The sequence below is a fragment of the Ambystoma mexicanum genome, chromosome 4p (genome assembly GCF_040938575.1).
Source record: "Ambystoma mexicanum isolate Mex_15411 chromosome 4p, UKY_AmexF1_1, whole genome shotgun sequence".
Lineage (NCBI taxonomy): Eukaryota > Metazoa > Chordata > Amphibia > Caudata > Ambystomatidae > Ambystoma > Ambystoma mexicanum.
Window position 1 is genome coordinate 663606621 of NC_090927.1, and position 17622 is coordinate 663624242.

The 17622-nt window shown below is 43.6% G+C and overlaps 1 protein-coding gene across 2 annotated transcripts in view; it reads right to left on the minus strand.

Annotated features, from left to right (window-relative positions):
- LMBRD1 (LMBR1 domain containing 1) overlaps nt 1–17622 on the minus strand; it is a 1758308-nt gene that overhangs the window by 1658782 nt on the left and 81904 nt on the right. The window contains exon 2 of one of the 2 annotated variants that reach the window (XM_069606202.1): nt 11002–11045. The exons of the other annotated variant lie outside the window; for it this stretch is intronic. The gene's annotated coding sequence lies outside the window, so the exon portion shown is untranslated. The remainder of the gene's footprint in view (nt 1–11001; nt 11046–17622) is intronic. 2 annotated transcript variants of the gene reach the window in all.

The following is a 17622-nucleotide window of genomic DNA, read 5'->3' on the forward strand; positions in this document are numbered from 1 at the left end:
TAACGCCAGGACTCCGGGCTCCAACAAAAGCCAAATGGTTACAGATCGTCCGCTGGGAGCTGATCCAACTGGCCAACGACACTGAAGAGGGATTCAATGTGATCAAGGTGGAACTTGCGCCTAATGACAATGCAGAACCGGTACGTCCTAGACCGTCTCTCCGCGATGGACGGCGGTGTTTGCCGAAAGATCGGGAGCGCATGCTGTACATTCGTACCCTCTGAAGATGCAGATAATGGGACCCTCTCCCATGTGATCTCAGCAGTACATAGCCTGGGGGAGAGGATGTCCAAAGAAGGAGGAATAGAGCCAAGCAACTGGTTTGACAATATGTTCAACTGGATTCCGTCCTGGTTCAACACTATGATGAACATTTTTGTTCCTGTCATCGTTTTCATTTTACTATTTTTCTGTGTGTGCCAATTAGGTATCTGATGCTGTGCAAGATCTATGCCTAATTCGAAAATGATGATGGTAATGATGGGCTGACAGACAACGGTGGCTACTATGATAGATGCACAAATGCAAACCGGAGAACCAAACCCACCAAAGTATTGTATGCCAGCTGTATTTCGCCAGAAGGGGACAGGGTAGATAATCTATATCACACTACAATAAAAGAACCAAGGGAGCTGCAATGGTACAGAAGTGTGGGTAGACCTGGATGGGGATGGAGGACTATATATAACATGCACCCCAGATGAATATGCACGGAAGGGCCATAGTTTAAGAAGCATATGTAGGGCATGGATGCCAATAAAAGGAACACCTGCTTGGGATGAAGCAGTTGCGGAAGCAGAGTATTTGTTACGCTCACCTGGTATCTACGGGGACGCCACCCAGCCAGTTGGTCGTTGGTGCCCTTCCCAATGATTCCCTGTGTGTGGTCTGGGTGTCGATGGGATTCCACCTGGAAATTAAGAATATATTGGGACTGGGCGATCAAGGTAAGTTTTCCCCCACCTCCCCTGTGTTTCCAACCCCTCCAGGTTCTCTTCTCACCTGGTTGTCAGAATCGGTGGGCTCTCCATCCTGCTCTCTGGGCAGGGGCGCGTTGTCTTTTGTGGGTGCAGGCGGTCCAGTTACTTCACTGACTGCTGCCCTTGTAGTGTCTTTCAGGTAGGTCTTATTGCGATTGATGGCGTAATTCTTGCATGCCTTTTCTCTGTTCTACATGTCTCTTTTTTATCTCCCTAGGAGCGCGGAGTGTCCGCTTGGAGAACTGGATATGCTGGTTCTCACCGGGAGATGATGGCACGCTATAGCGCTATGATGCGGTAAGGAGGCGCTTTGCGTAGCGCAGCGATGTCTTGTCCTCACTGACCTGTGCTTTCCTCTTTTCGTAGGTCGCGGTGAGTTCCCAGCACAGATGGAGTTTCGGAGCTATGCCGGCCGAAAAGCAACCAACCAGGTAAGTCTTTAAGCGCTTTGTGGTTGTAATGTCTCCACTACCTCCTTTAATGATGTCTTTCTCCTTTTCCGAGGTCCTTCGATCCGGGCGGTGAACTCCACCAACAGAGCTACCTAGGAGCTGCGAGCAGTGAAAGATGATGAATGCAGGTAAGAGTCTGCTGCTAACGATGTTCTTGGTTTTTCTGCAGGTCCGGAATTCACCAGGCTCGTGAGAAAGCTGGACACGGCGAGCGTCACGTTGCTAGAAGCAAAGTAATGTGAAGCGTGTTGTCTTGTTCGGGTGTGGTTTAAATAGCCACTGTAAAGTAGTCCAGGTAAAGTAGTCCCTAGGCCACCACACCCAAAACACTAGACCGCATAGCTCGGTTCTAGGAATCAAGCTATGTGGATGCCTCCATGTTGGCTGAAAGACTAAATAAAGTAGTTCCTCAAGCAGATGTCTTCCCTTACTGATGAGCCTGGCGCCAATGGTGCCAGGACTGGCCCCAAGAGGGCCTGAGAAGTGGATGCCAGGCCTTATTAGTGATCCGAGCCCTGATTCCACCTGGCCAATGGGCTTGCCAGTGGGGATCAGGGTTGAGGGTCGTGACAGTATTATCGAAATGAGAATATGAGTAATAGTTTGTTACTTTAGATGCAACGAAAGGGGGGGAATGTGTGAGTACAGCTTGGACCATGTGCCTCCCAATGGTGGGGGACGGCTCCATCGCCTTTATGTTAATATCAGCCTTATGCTGGCATTGGCGTAGATGGGGCTGTTGCGCGGAACACGTGGCATCCATTTTGTGCACCCTCGACTCCATCTTTATGAACTAGGCCTCACTGCGATAATATGAGAAAGCTTCTCTCCCCTTAGCAGCGCCGCGCACAAGGCCCCCACCCTTTCTCACTGTGTCTGAAAGTTTCGCAGCTCCATTCCCACGCTCCAGCCGGAGGTAATTGCAACAAAAACAAATTTAACATCTCGCTCTTCCTCTGAGATCATTGTCCCGTGTGTGAACAAGCCTGAGCCAGGCCTTGTAGCTCCATCCATCTCCACAAACCTGCCCGTGCCCCCTCACCCTCGCTATTGGAAAATGACTTCTAGTGTAACCCTGTGTCCCTGCAAGGTATTCTCTTGATGTACCAGATATGTGACCCTGCCATGAAGCCCACCCCAGCATGCCCTTAGCTAAAATCTGACCTCTGTCACAGTACATTGTCTCCCACAACTAACAAAAGTCAACCCCCCCCAGCCTCTTTGAGGAGTCCAGACCCACCCCACAAACAATGTTATCATACTGGTCAAGACCAGTATAAGTCCCAATAAGTAATGGTGCGATTACACGAATACCATTTATAGGTTTATAATGATTTGCTCAAAGGAGTTGTAATGATTATTATTTAGCGCTTGTTTTATTGTAGTGTATTATGTTAGCTTAGTTAGCAACCGCCTTGCCTCACAGCGACCTGACCCTCACCCCGCCCGGACACAGGCAGATGGACCTTGTGATGCTCACCCTCCCGCCAACCGAACAACCAATCCGGAAGGAGCAGCACCTACAGCAACACATGTTATCCAATCCTGTTTCCATGTAGTCCCTTATATGATGATGTCATAGGTGACGATTTCTGCCTTCATAAACTGATGTAATTGTAATGTTTGCCAGAGCGCTCTCGGGCAGTAGAGTTCTCTGGATGCCAATTCTTGATAAAAAACCACTAACTCTCGCAACCTGTTCTCTTAGTCTCATTTCCCGTTGGGATGTGTCTATTTATTCGTATTGCACGTGCTAAGACGGGGATGGGCCTTTACACCATGTAGGTTTGGGAATATGTATACATGACAATTAAGGGCATAAGAAACATTTAAAGTATATTGGATAAAATATAATTGGTAAAGTTTGCATCTTGCGGCCAAGTTAGAATTGCTGCACGCTATGTATTAGTTCCTGGCTCCCCCAAGGTAGCTCCTGCCTAACAGGTGAGACCGATACCAAGGAACTGATTTTTGCTCCTTGTCAACAAATCCTAGTTTCGATCCCTGGGGTAGATTTTAAGGTAAGAAAAATACTGATCCTAGCTAGGCCTCCAGATAAGGGTAGTACAAGGCCTTTTTACGCATGAAAACCATGTAAATACGGCAGCTTTATTATTTTCATGCGTACATTTACACACAAGTTTGGAGCAGAGGGCAGTGCAAAGGTCGGGTAACTTGACAGAAACCAGAACGTTTCTTTTGATTTTCATCTACATGGATGTAATTTCAAGCCATGGAGAAAAGCCTCTGAAACAGAATGTATTTCTCTGAATCTTTTCAAAAAAAGGAACTGTACACCAGATTAAAAGGAATGGTTTCTTTCCATTCAGCTTCTGCTTTGTTGTTTGTAGATGCTCATGGAGCAAACAGAAGCACTGTGCATATTTAGTTTCCTAGCATTTTTTCAATCTTTTGTAACAAATTATGCTTTTTTCCCCAGTGAAAGCAAAACAGTATTGCACAATTGTATTTTTCAGAGTTCCTGTGCTGTGTGCATAATCATGTGGAGGCAGATCATTTTTACACTTACAATTTAATCAACAAAAAAATGATGAGTATGCACTGTCTAGTTTACATCTATTCAACCTTGCATTCAATGGGGTACATTACTATAAATGGTCAGTGGCAGCAGAGTCTTTGGTCAAGGGTGAATGATTGTCATTAGACCAATCACAGGTGTTATAGCCTCTCAAATCTTCAAGACTACAATTAAAACATCCAAAACCTGAGTCTCCGGGAAGTGCAAGCGCTGTTCAAAAACCAACAAATTAAAGTTACATTTGTAATTGAAATAGAAACTAAGCAAAACCTGTCCCTGTGATAATCCACATAGATATTTAACTTCATGTGGCGCTTCATACATGGTTCGTCCAACATCTAGGCACTGTGATTATTATTATTTTTTATTTCTTTATTTGTTTTGGTTTTTACAAACTTTAACAAAAATTTAAAATTCAGTTAAAATCTTACAATTAATTTATAATAATTTACAATGTGCAATTCATGATTATGTAATACATAGTAAGTTTACAACATCAGTTCATGAAAATTTTAATATAACATAGTACTATTCAAAAAACTTTGCTCTATTTCACACACCTGTTGTATAAAAGCTAATACTCTTAGTCTCATGGACATTGATTCTCCATGTAGCATTTTTTCCCATAAAAGGTCTCTCAGTAACCATACATTGTAAACAAATTCTTTAAAATACATTTCTCGTTTAGCTGTTAACTCTGTGCATTCGGACATAAGATGGCGCAGGGTTTCCAGCTCGCCCTTATCTTTGCAAAATCTACAAGATCCGTCAACCCCAACTTGTCTTGCCCTTATGCTCTTTATTTGATTAGTTGACAACAAATTCATACGAAATCTCATAAAAACAATTTTCATTTTTTTACTAGGAAATTTCTTTAAATAAAGTTCCATTTCAGTGACTCTTTTCCCAGCCGTTAATACATGTGTATATAGATTTGTATCACAAATTATCAAGCACGTTTTTTCCCAATCATTCACCTTGAGTCTTTCCTTTACCATATTGGGGTTTTTCCCCAGTAAACCCATTGTGACACCTATTTCTTGAAGCAATGCTTCACATTCCAATCTTAGATTTGCTATATATCCATCTGTATCATTCACTCTAAGCTGAGAGTATAGTGTTCTTTCTTTAGAGAATTCACAATTACTAATGAAACAAAGTTTCTTCCACTGAATCAAACTCACAAGTGATTGTATACCCAGTTCGTATCTTATAACCTCAATAGGAATGCATTTGGGCAGAAAAAATAATATCGATCTCCAAATTCTGCTTTCAACAGCTCTATATTCTGTCTCCATTGTTTTTGGCCAAAATTCAGTTCCGTGCATGATTGTAGGCAGTAGCTTACTTTTTTAAAATTCTCTACATGGTTCAAGGAAGAATTTAACATACTTGTTGTCAACTCTCTTCATTTGATTTAGTATGCAGTTGACTTTTGAGTTGAGGTAATTTACCAAAAAGGTCTTACTGTACTTAGCTACTACGGGATACCCCAGGAATTGAAAGTTTTCTTTGACTGTCAATTTCTTACCATCCCAGTTCCACACAAACTTGGTCTTTATACGTTTATCCCCCCCCTTTTGTAAGTTTGGTAACAACAGATTTTCCTGGATTGATCTTTAGTTCCATTTCCAACATATACTTGCCAAAAGCTGTAATCAGTCTTTGTAGACCCACCGTCATTGTGTCTAGAAGAAGGAAATCATCAGCATAGCTTACCCAACTAATTTTCAATTTACCAATCTTAGGAGTAACCAGTGCAGATGCATCCAGTGCTATTCCTACTCCTGCAACGTAAAGATTGTACAAAGTGGGTCCAAGAATACATCCTTGCCCAATTCCATTCTCAGTAGTACACTCTTTGGAAAGAAGACCATCTGAATCTAATATTATCTGTATTCTGGAATCGTTATATTGAAATATTATCATGCTTAACAGTCCCTTTGGTATTCCATAAATATCCAGCCTCTGCAAGTTTCTATTCACACAGTCAAAAGCTTTGCTTAAATCCATGGAAGCTACGTAAATTGGTGCATACATGGATTTCCAAGCTGATGTCTGTAGGCACTTTATCACTTGACCTCCACAGTCCGTCCCCATATTTTTGCGGAATCCTATTATTCTAGGATCTAAGATGTTCATTTCTTCAATCCAGTCATTCATTCTTTCCAGTATAATGGAAGCAAATATTTTAGAATCTGCATTCATTATACTTAGGGTTCGGTAATGTTCTAGCACATCCTTTCCGCCCTTTTTAAAGATTTGCACCATATATGCTAGTTTCCATGATTCAGGAATAGTTTGAGACTCTATTATATCTTGAAATTGGATGTATAAGATCTTGGCCCATAAATGGGAAGAATGCTTCAGAACATTGTTAGTAAGTTTGTTAGGTTCAGGGGCTCTGGAGGTATTAGATTTCTTTATCTTTGCCTCAATTATATCTGTAGCGATATCTAAATCCCATTTCTCTATTTTTTGTGTATATGCTGCTGCATTTCCAGATGTAAACATTTGTCTAATATATTTTATCCAAACATCTTCAGATATGGGATTTGTCATTTTACTCCAGTTATTTTCTTCTTTATGATTTATGAGTTCCCAAAAGGCCCTGGTGTTCTTCCCCTGCAAACATTCTAGCATCTTTTCCCCATCTACCTGGGTTATTCGGATGTGTTCCAATTTTAATCAGTTGGTATATCTCTGTTTTAACTTACTAATTTTTTCAACACCATTCACACTTGAATCAGCATTCTTAGCAATTTTCCTTATCTCCCTTCTAAGTTCATTTTTTTCATTCTAATTTCTATAGAGTATTCATGCTTGTGTTTTTTGTTTTGGTTAGTCTGAAATGCGAGTTTTGCATCCAATACTGTTTACAGATATTCAGGGAAACCCTTTACAGAATATCTTACAATCTTATCTTCTAACTTGCAAGTGTTAAATTCAGTTAGCATACACGTGTTGAAATTATTCACTTTTTTTTCAGACCATTGCACTCGGTTACCTCTAGTATTCACACTTAAGTTCCTTAGGTTTATATCACTCCCATTGAAGTTATTCGGTAGCCATTTTAGTTCCAACAGTAACAATGAATGGTCGCTCGTACTTGTTTCTTTCACTTGAAAGTTTTTTACTTTTCCAAAGATACTAGCAGATAAGAAAATAAAGGGAACTTGTACCCCTTGCAGCCCATGTAGTTTTGTCATTTTCCAACCGTTGTAAACCCCACCCTGTAGCCCAACTCATCCACATTCCACCTTCAACTTTCTTTTACCCTTTTCCACATTATGGTAATCGGTCAGAAAGCAATCCAATATTTCCACTTCATTCAAATTACAACCTGCGTTAAAATCCCCAGCCAGTATAATGTTGGCATCACCATATTTACTGAACCATTCATATAGATGTATGTCTAGTTCAGCCAATATTCTGTTAAGGTTGGAATCCGTGGTTCTATAAACATTCAACAGGAAAAGAGTTTCTTTCTTGTCCCCCACTATTCTCGTCCATACTGTTCCAAGAATTTGCCCATATATGTCACACTCTTCTTCACATTTTGACATTCCGATTACTTTTTTGACCAGAGTAGTTATGCCCCCTTTGGGTCTGCCCAGCACACCTTTTTTAGCCAGGATTGAAACAGTATCAAACCCATTCCATAAGAGCTTTTCTGTGAGCCATGTTTCTTGTATAAATAGAAAGTCTGACAGTTTAAGGGACACACAAATATCACTATTACCTGTTAAATGTTTATTTCCCCTAGAATTCCAACTTAGGATTTTCAGTGTAGGTTCGGGCCTAAAGTGGTTGGCTTAAATCTCTTAATTGCGCAATTGATTCTTCTAGGACCTCTGCTACTCGCCTCAATTTGAGATTTTCATTTTTATCTATTTGGTTTCCCTCCTGTCTTACAGACGTTTCACAATTCCATCGTATTTCCTTTTTCTCTTCAATCACTTCTTTTCCATTTTCCCATAGGCCTACATCATAGCCATATTTATGAAGACTGTCCGCCTCCTTCATTATGATGTTTCTAACCAATGGAGAGTATATCACCAGCCTGACATAATCATACCTCCACCCATGGATGAAGTCTATGAGTTGTATGTCCTCAGATGTTATTAATCGTAATTCAGGGATTTCTTCAAATAGCTCCAGCATTTTTCTCCTATTTAGAGAGACCGGACCTCCCTCCCTCAAACAGATATTGTAATATCAACCCGGGTGCATTTAGATATTTGGGTTTACGAAGTTTCCAAACTTCCAAACCGTAATTTCCTTCTCCAACACCGTTCATTTGTTCATCGTACCTATGCTGGTTCCCATTCTTCAGGGATTCTTCACAGTCTTCTACTCTTCCTCCTCCCCCTTCATACTCTCTACCTTCCTCTATTCTCTTATTCCTTAGTTCTTCACTTCTACTTCCTGTCCTGGGTTGTGGTTCACTCCAGTTCTTTTCCTTCAATATCTCCCTTACTATATTCCTAACACTTTCTTCAACTGTAATTTTATCCACTTCTTTTATACGTTCTAACTTTCTATCCTTCTGTTTTCCATTACTGCTTTCATACATTTGGCTTTCTCTGCCTTTGGGATATCTGTATTCCTCTTCCTTTTCCATTTCCACACTTATTTCCCATATACTCTCCCTCCCGTCACTGTTAGGTGTCATCTGCTGTTGTTTCGGGAATGCAGCTATTAGGGGGTATCATACACGGCTTTTCCTTCCTTTGGCCGAATAGGGGATTTCGATGTATCAGTCATTTGTCTTCCTTCATTTCCCTTGTTTATTATTTTCTCTAACTTTTTCCCCTTAGTTGAATCCTTAGGTATTATGTCTCGATTATTAGGCATGGGTCTTCCTTCATTAGCATTGTTTATTATTTTATCTGGCGTTTTCCCCCTTAAGTGCGTCCTTCAATCTTTTGTCAGAGTTTTCATAATGAGGACCATTTTCAATGGAGTCTCCTTCATTGAATCCCACTTTGCCTCCCTACTCGTCATTTTCTCTAATGACTTCTTCTCCAGATAGTCCCTTTCCTATATTGCGCAGGAATTTTCGTGATGATGCCTTTCCAGTTTTTAGTTCTGCTGCTTTTAGCACCCTACGTTTGTTTTTTCCCTTTTTTTTAAATTTTTTTGATACTACTACCTTTAAGTCACACACCTCTGCCTCATTATTTCCCCCAATTCTTCAGTTGGGTGTGTTGTAAGACCTGTGTCTTTGTTGGCCTTATCAAGCTGTTTCTTTGCTTTACTAGCTCCCTTACTATTTTCAACTCCTTTTTCACAGTTCACTTGACCTGCAGGAACTCCTAAGTTCTTCTCCAGTGGGGCTTTCCCCGTATTTTCACCTCGAGTTTCCATCAACTTTATTCTCTCCGACATCTACCCCAAGCATACTGTTTGTTTGGAGATTTCTTTGTGAAGCCACTCTTTTAGCTCACATAGTGTCACTATAATAAAAGTAATTTCCCTACTTGCATTATTTAAATTTCCATCTTTGAAACCTTTTCTCCCCACTCAATCACCTTGTGAACCATCTATTTCTTCCCCCATCATTGCAAACTGTGTTATTCTTCCCTTAGTAAATATTAATGGGGTGTCTGCCATCGGACTGATTTGTGAGTCTATGCTCACTAAGCAGGCTCCGCGGTCTTCGATACATTCCTTAGTCTTTCCTCCCCCCTCCCCTTCATCCTCAAAAAGGAGCTGCGATTGGGCCGGTTCGACTTCCTCCCATTCGCCTTTCTCTGCCTCCATTTCTTCAACAATTTTTGCAAGTTCAACGTCAGTACTTTGAGGGGGTTCACTCTCTACACAGTCTTCTTGACTATTTATTTTTAGATTTAGGGAAGGTGGTAAGCGCATTTCCAGAGCCTTTAGAAAAGTACTTCTCCGTGTGTTGAAAACTATGGGGCCTAGTGCTGTATCCTTTTTAAAGCATATTATCTTTTTCTTCATACCCGCTTTGTTTCTAGAAAAAACTGTTATTTTATTTTTCTATGTATGAGCAGTTTGAGCTTTAGAGTGTGTTTCAGGAGAAAAAATAGTATATGCTGTGCACATGAAACATGGTCCACTGCCTAAGCAGTTATATGGGTTTCTTCATTACAAATCCCCATTTTATTTCACATGTATTGTTTTTTTTTTCTCAATCAGCTAATAGTCTAATGCGTCCCCACCCAGCTGCAATGTAAATCTTGGAATTCTTTAACTTCAATTTAAACATGCATTTGTATACATGATAATGTTTACAGCAATTATTTCAAATCATCTGCGAGTGTGGCAGGGAACACGATATTGTATTAAAGCGTGCTTTTTCGAATACATGTGAATAAGGTAAACATGCCTCTAATCAGTTAGATGGATGAGCTGTTACCCACTCCCATTTTATCGCACTTGTATAAACATTTTATAAGAAGCAGCTTTCCGGTTGCATTCCACACACGGCAGCCTTGTAATTCACTGTGATTATTATACCTCAGTCGATAATCAGTTTACCGACCACTGAGGGATGTAAGCCAATAAGACAGCTCAGCTAGTTGAGCGCTCGCTGCTGTGATCTGTAGGTTGCAGGTTAGAATCCCGGCAAGACCAACTGAGTCTTTCATCCTTTCGAGGACAATAAAGGAGTACCAACTTCGGTTTGGTGATGATTGTGATATATGTTCTATGTACAGAACTTTGCCAAAAGCGCTATGTAAATAACAATTTGACCATGAGATTAGGTATAGAATTTAGCATGGAGTCCTTGCCTCTCTGCACTGTTGTATCATAACATTGGGTAGTAATAGCTCCAGGAAATGAGGACTTTCGTTAAACGTCAAAAGACAATTCTGCTGTCAAACCTCAAAACAAACATTACGTTCATGTTTGCTTTACTATGTCAATGGTTAGGTTTTTGTGTTTCTAACATTTAAATATATACAGGAGAGATCAAATGGCCATACTTTAGAGAAATAATGAAAGGTGTATTCTGTCACAATGCAGAAAGCTGCTGCATGATAATGATTTCCATACGTACGGTTTTTGCACACGTTGGCTGGATGTCACATACATGTTACTCTCCTGCAAAGGGAGAAAAGTAATTTTTACTCTCTTGAAATCACATTTAGTCTCAGTTTAAAAATGGGGAGTAAAATACTCCCACCTCAAAATCTTATCTGGAGCACTGATCCTAACCCTTAGGAAACTCTGGTGTAGAAAGATCTGTTAATTGTCTGGAAATACTTCGTCTGCCTCCCTCGCCCAGATGGATCGAGAATTGTAATAAGGGTAGGAAAAGTGTGGTAATTGACATTTTTAAACTGTACGTATTTTTTATCTGTTGGAAGATTGTATTATACCTTTTATGATGATGTCTATTGCATGTGATGAAATAATTTGATGTAATAGTTATTTGTATATGATAGGCAAAAGGTTTGATACTCAAGCCAACCGCCAAATAAAATAAAAATTAAAAAATGTGTCCTAATGTGCATTTATAGATTGTCCAAAATGCAAAGGGTTAAATTCACGTAGCGGTTTGTAATGCATTCATTGACCTGGGGAGCCAAAAGTAGATCCTGGTAGCTGTTGGTGTCAAGCTATTCTAGGCTACAAGAAGGAGCTAAATAGCTCCCATTTTCCCTCAATTTCTAACCCTGCACTAATATCAATAGGCCTTAAATATACATTTGGAGTGACATACTCTGATTCAGGCAGAAATGGTAGTTATCGCTAATCAGCTCCACAAGTCTCTTAGTCGTTGTACCAAAAGCAAATGAACAGCAGAGATGTGGTCCATTCGCAGAATAGAGATCCAACAGGCGGTTTGATTGACTGCCAAAGAGCCCACTAACAACTTACAATAATGGATGACAAATACCTCTCAGCCAGAGACCATCTCTCTCCTGTCATAGTTAGCCTCTATGGACACCCACAAATTATGTTGGTAATGTTAGATTCCATAACAAGCATGTCTAGAGTGTCAATGACAGACAATATGTGTATGCAGCTTGCTCTTTTGTTTCCTGCAGGCTTGCAAAATCAGCTGACCTGTCCCCAAGACCACCCTTGGTCTTGAATAAAGAAACGGGGGAGTGGGGTGACTAATGAGGAAAGGTACCTCAAGGAGAGGAAAAAGTGAAGTGGAAGGAAAATGATCCTTCAATGATATCAGCATCCTAGGTTTGTGGAGGAAGCATCCCAATGCTATGGACAGGGTGCAAGGAGGGGCGTGGCCTGAACGCGCGATGTGAGGACGTGCAAGACTGTGCTCCCGTCCTGATCCTCCATAGATCCTTGGTAGCTGTGGTGTACTTACACCATAAAGAAAGGGAAGAAACGTTCCTGTGGGGGAACCGAACCAGCACATCCGCTGTCAAGAACGGATGAAATCGCTGCCCCCAAACCCCCCTAAGGAGCTCCAGAAGTTGCGCCCCTAGGGCATCCAAAAAGGCAGACGGCACAGAGGTTTACGATTCCCAGTGAGGCGCGGCCCTCGCATATCAACTACTGGAAGCGGGGCAGAGCAGCGGAGACACCTACCTGAGCCACGATCGAGAGATAATCCGCACTGCCGAAGGTGTGCTGCAACCTTAAGGACTGAGTTAGAAGGAGCGGGACCAGGGGAGCCACGAGAAAGCAGCGGAGAAGGCGCTCGGCTGAACCCAGCAGCAACGCCTCTATGGGCCAACCAGCAGCGGCCACGCGGGTAATACCTGAAGAACGCACAGACTGAAAAGCAGACGGCGTGGCAACTGGGAACGAGCCACTCGCCCAGGGGCGTGCAGCTGCCAAAGCAAGGTGAGCCGGGGAAGAGGCGAGGCAGGCCTTGGGAACACGTCCGCGCACGGCTCCCTGCTAACGAGCTCTCCCTACCAGCACGACGCTTAGCGACGGGGAAGCACGTAACAAAGCGAAAAGCAGCAGGAGCAATCTCCACAGGGGACACGATACTCCCGAACGACCCCCTAATAAACAGAAAGCAGCAAATAGCAGCTGCAACGGGACATGCAATCATAAAAATCAGCGACCCTGGGCGCAACCCCCACTATGCAACGAGGGAACCAAACGCTGTAACCTTGCAACTGGGAGATCCGGCAACCAATAGGCTCTGAATTCGGAGAAACTAGCACTAAATGACCTGAGTCATGCCTGAGCTGCCCACTCCCAGTGCGGCACGAACCATATCAGTGTCAGTGGATCACACAGTCCTCACCAACTACAAGCAAGTGCTTGGCAAACCCACCAAAACTGACTAAGACAGGGGCTAAAAGACCCTCTGAGGGTCACCAACACACATTTGCATAACCCCATGAATAGCACAGACCACTGACCACCAGAACAAACACTGGCCAGTGCCCCGCGCAACGACATAAGACTGCCTGAACAAACTACCTCCTGGAAGACACTCCCTACCTGAAGACCCTGCTGCAATTCAGGAAAGCAAGAAAGACCCAAATCAGACGCGCTCTGAGCTACAATCACGGAAGCACACATACACACAGACCTGAACCGCAGGTGTACTGGTTCAGACTGGTGATCCTTTGCAAACCCGGCTCGCAGGACAAGCTACGCCCCCCTCAAAGGGAAGGGCAAAACTAACATCATGGAATCCTTCGCAGCTGCCGCCCAAAGGAACAGAGACAAGAAGTCAAGTTATCTGAACCTGCCCACGACGCCTCGGATGGACATACCAAAGAAGAGCAAATACTAGATGCCATATCAGGACTCCGCACATTCATTGACACCAAGATAGAGGAGGTGAAGACAGACGTACAACTAATGCGTCAAGACATGCGCAACCTTGCAGATGGGTGACAACCACAGAATCGGAAACAGCAGGAGATGGTTGCAGTGCTAAAGGAGGTCCACACTAAAGTAGAAGAGCTCGAAAAATGCAACAGAATACTTGAAGAAAGGGCTGAGGACGCAGAGGGAAGATCTAGGTGCAATAATGTTCTCTTACTTGGTGTTCCGGAGGAATTGGAGGGACGCAACCCTACAAACTTCGTGGAGACTCTAATGCAACAGGAAGTGGGTGCCAGCAGACTCTCCCAAGGGTTTGCTGTTGAAAGGGCACACAGAGCACACCAGAAAAAGCTGCCACCCGGCTCATATCCTCGCCCGATTATAGCTAGGATCCTGAATTTCCAGGATAGGGAGATTATACTACGGCACTCACGCGAGGAGGGTCCAATAACCAGGGGCAACGCAAAAATCACAATATACCTGCACTACACCCAGACTGTCCAGAGGGCGAGAAATTCATTTGTCCCAATCAAGGCCAGATTGCGACAGCTAGACCTGGAATATATGCTACTCTACCCCTCTAGGCTCAAGGTCATATATAAAGGGCGAGCTATTTTTCTGGAGACCCCTGCAGCGGCAAACATGTGGTTCTAGCTCAACAACCTGGCTGATGAGGAGGATCCGACGATAAGATCGCAACACTGACACTAAATAACCCCACAGAGATGTCATACCTATTATCAGCAATCACCCCTAACGAAACATGAGACATTAAAGACGGGGGCACACCACGCTCCCTGACCCGTGCAAAATGACACGACCCCATGAAAAGAATGATGCAGGCTTGTTGCCACCGCATCGCAACCCGCCAAGGATGGCTTGGAATGGCCAAGAGAAGGCGGGGGCAACCGCGCGCCGCCAGCGAGGCGCGACTGCTGGGCACAATTTGTTAAGTTCAACAAGTTAGTGTTCAAGAAGTTTGTTAGTCTTTGCCACGACACACACACAGGAACAACGGATGACCGGAGAGCTAGTCAAGAGAGTGCAACACGACGATGGAGGCTAATATAGGGGTGATGACATGGAATGTCAGAGGGATGGGCTCCTACATGAGACGGAACCGGATCAAATCATATTTGCACAGACAGCGCGTTGCCATAGCCCTGTTGCAAGAAACGCATTTAACGGCTGAAGGAATTGCCAAATTGACAGACTGGTGGGGAGGACAAGGATTTGGGGCTCCATACTCCAAGTATGCACGTGGAGTCTACACCTGGATCAATAGCACAGTACCTTTCAAACTGCAATCGAAAGAAGTGGACAAAGAAGGTAGATATCTGATACGAAGAGGCAGCATTGAACAGCAAGAAATATGCATCATCAACACCCATCTCCCCAACAACGGCATCCCAGCATACCTATCCAAGATAAGTGCCAAATTGATTCATTATTGCGAGGGCCTCTTCATATGGGGGGGGTGATCCAAACCCCCAGTACTCCCAACTGCTCCTGCCCAGTCCCCACTGAATAAATACTTGAAAACCTGGACTTAGCTGAGGTGTGGAGAGAGCGCCATCCGAATGACAGAGCATACTCATATTTCTCATCTCCCCATATGCTCTACACTAGGATTGATTATTTGCTCGTAGACAGACAACACCTACCACAAATGGAATCAATATCATACCTAGGAAGATCCATATCAGATCACTCCCCGCTCCTTATGGAATGGAGGACACGAGGACCCAAGCCACCCATACCAACGTGGCACATGCCGACAACAGCCCTTACAGACGGAGCCTTCAAGGAAGACCTCCTAGAGAAATTGCAGGAATACCTAGACAACAATATAGGCTCAGTCAAGGGATGGGACACTATATGGGAAGCGCTAAAAGTAGTTACCAGGGGGGGGGGGTTCATCGCCAGTGCAGCGGGAGTAAGGAAAACACTACGGAAGGACCTAGAAGTTTGGGAAGAGAGAATCACCCAACTTGAAACTGCTGAGCCGAAAACAAGAGCAGCAGAAGATGAACTGGCCACAGTCAGGAATGACTGTCAGGAAGCGTGGGCAAGGTTAGCCAAGTTTGATTACATAACCAGAACCACCAGAGCACACGCAGAAGGCGACACATAAGGCAAACTCTTATCGTGGCTATGCAAAAAAGAACCCCCGAAACACCCGATTACCGAAATAAAAACCCACACGGGCGAGATTTGTGAAACACAGCCACAAATTAACGAGGCATTCAGTAAATTTTACTCCCAGCTATACAGCCACACAGTAATGGTCCCACAAGGGGAAATCCATGGCACCCTAGAGTAAATAGGCCTCCCAACACTAGATGAAGCCATCCTAAACGAGGACTTGTCCATAGAAGACATAACAGAGGCAATTAAATCACTGTCAGCGGGTAAGACCCCGTGTAACGATGGTTTGCCCCCCGAGTTTTATAAAGCATATGACACGACACTGGCCCCTGTTCTCCTGGAAGTCTTTAGAGAATCCTACGAAAAGGGGACACTGCCCAAAAGCATGAGGGAGACGTTAACAGTGCCCATTCCCAAACCCGGGAAACCAAGAGAAGAATGCGGGTCGTACAGACCATTGGCTATGCTCAACTGTGACATAAAAATACTAACCACTATCCTAGCCCAAAGACTCTCAAAGGTGATAGGCACATTAATACATAAAGACCAAAATGGGTTCATACCAGGCCGGAACACGGCAGTGACCCTACGACGCCTACAACACATAGTAGCACACACTAAAGACCTAAGTGAACCATATGCAGTGGTCTCTGTGGACGCTACTAAATCTTTCGATTCCATATATTGGAAGTGGTTGCTGGAGGTCCCGAAACGATTTGGGTTGGGAACATCCTTCATCAGATGGGTTAACATTTTATACCAAGCACCATCAGCTAGAGCCAAGACTGGAAGAATGGTGTCAGAACTGTGGGACATCCAGAGGGGTACCAGGCAGGGCTGCCCACTGTCACCCATGTTGTACATCCTTGGACTGGAACCGCCAGCAATATTCATGAGAAAGCAGTTCTTCGATGCTGGCATCAGTATAGGGGGCGAATACCACATCATCTCCCTATAAGTAGATGACGTCCTGCTATACCCAAGAGATCCCCATCTTAACCTTCCAACAATCCTAGAGGTTCTAAAAAATTTCGCCCGGGTGTCCGGGATCTCCTTTAACAAGGAAAAGTCAACCATATTCCCTTTAGCAGGACTAGCCACACGAACCAAAACAGATCTCACAACGGTGGGAATTCAATGGCAACGCCACACCTCTAGGTACTTGGGAATCAATATTTGGCACGCGCCTGAACAAACACATGGGGGTAACTCCCAGGCTGCGATACACGGGCTCAGAAAATCAATGGAATTCTGGTCAAAACTACCGTTATCACTGATGGGCAGGGCAGCAATAGCCAAAATGATAGTCCTTTCAAGACTCTTATACTTCTTACACAACATACACTATCTCATCCCCGTCTCCTTTTTCCGAATATTAGAAAAACTACCAAGGGAACTACTGTGGAATAACACCAGACACAAAATATCACTAGACACATTGACATTACCATACACGGCAGGGGGAATCCAACTCCCAGACTTAAGCAAATACTACTTGGCAGCGCAACTAAGCCACGTGGCCAAGTGGTTGGCCGACGAATGCACCTCGGAAACCAGGCTGCTCAAGCAACATTTAACCCCAGCAAACTTGAAAGAAATACTATGGATCCCAAAGCGGTGCCTGGGAGAAACTCTGATGCTAGTGGAGCTGGGCAAGAAGGTTTGGTGCAGAGCTCAGAAATACACAAATGAGACACGTCCATATTCCCCAGACATACCAATCGCAGCAGGAGTTTGCAAGGAAAAGGCGGACATAACCCGA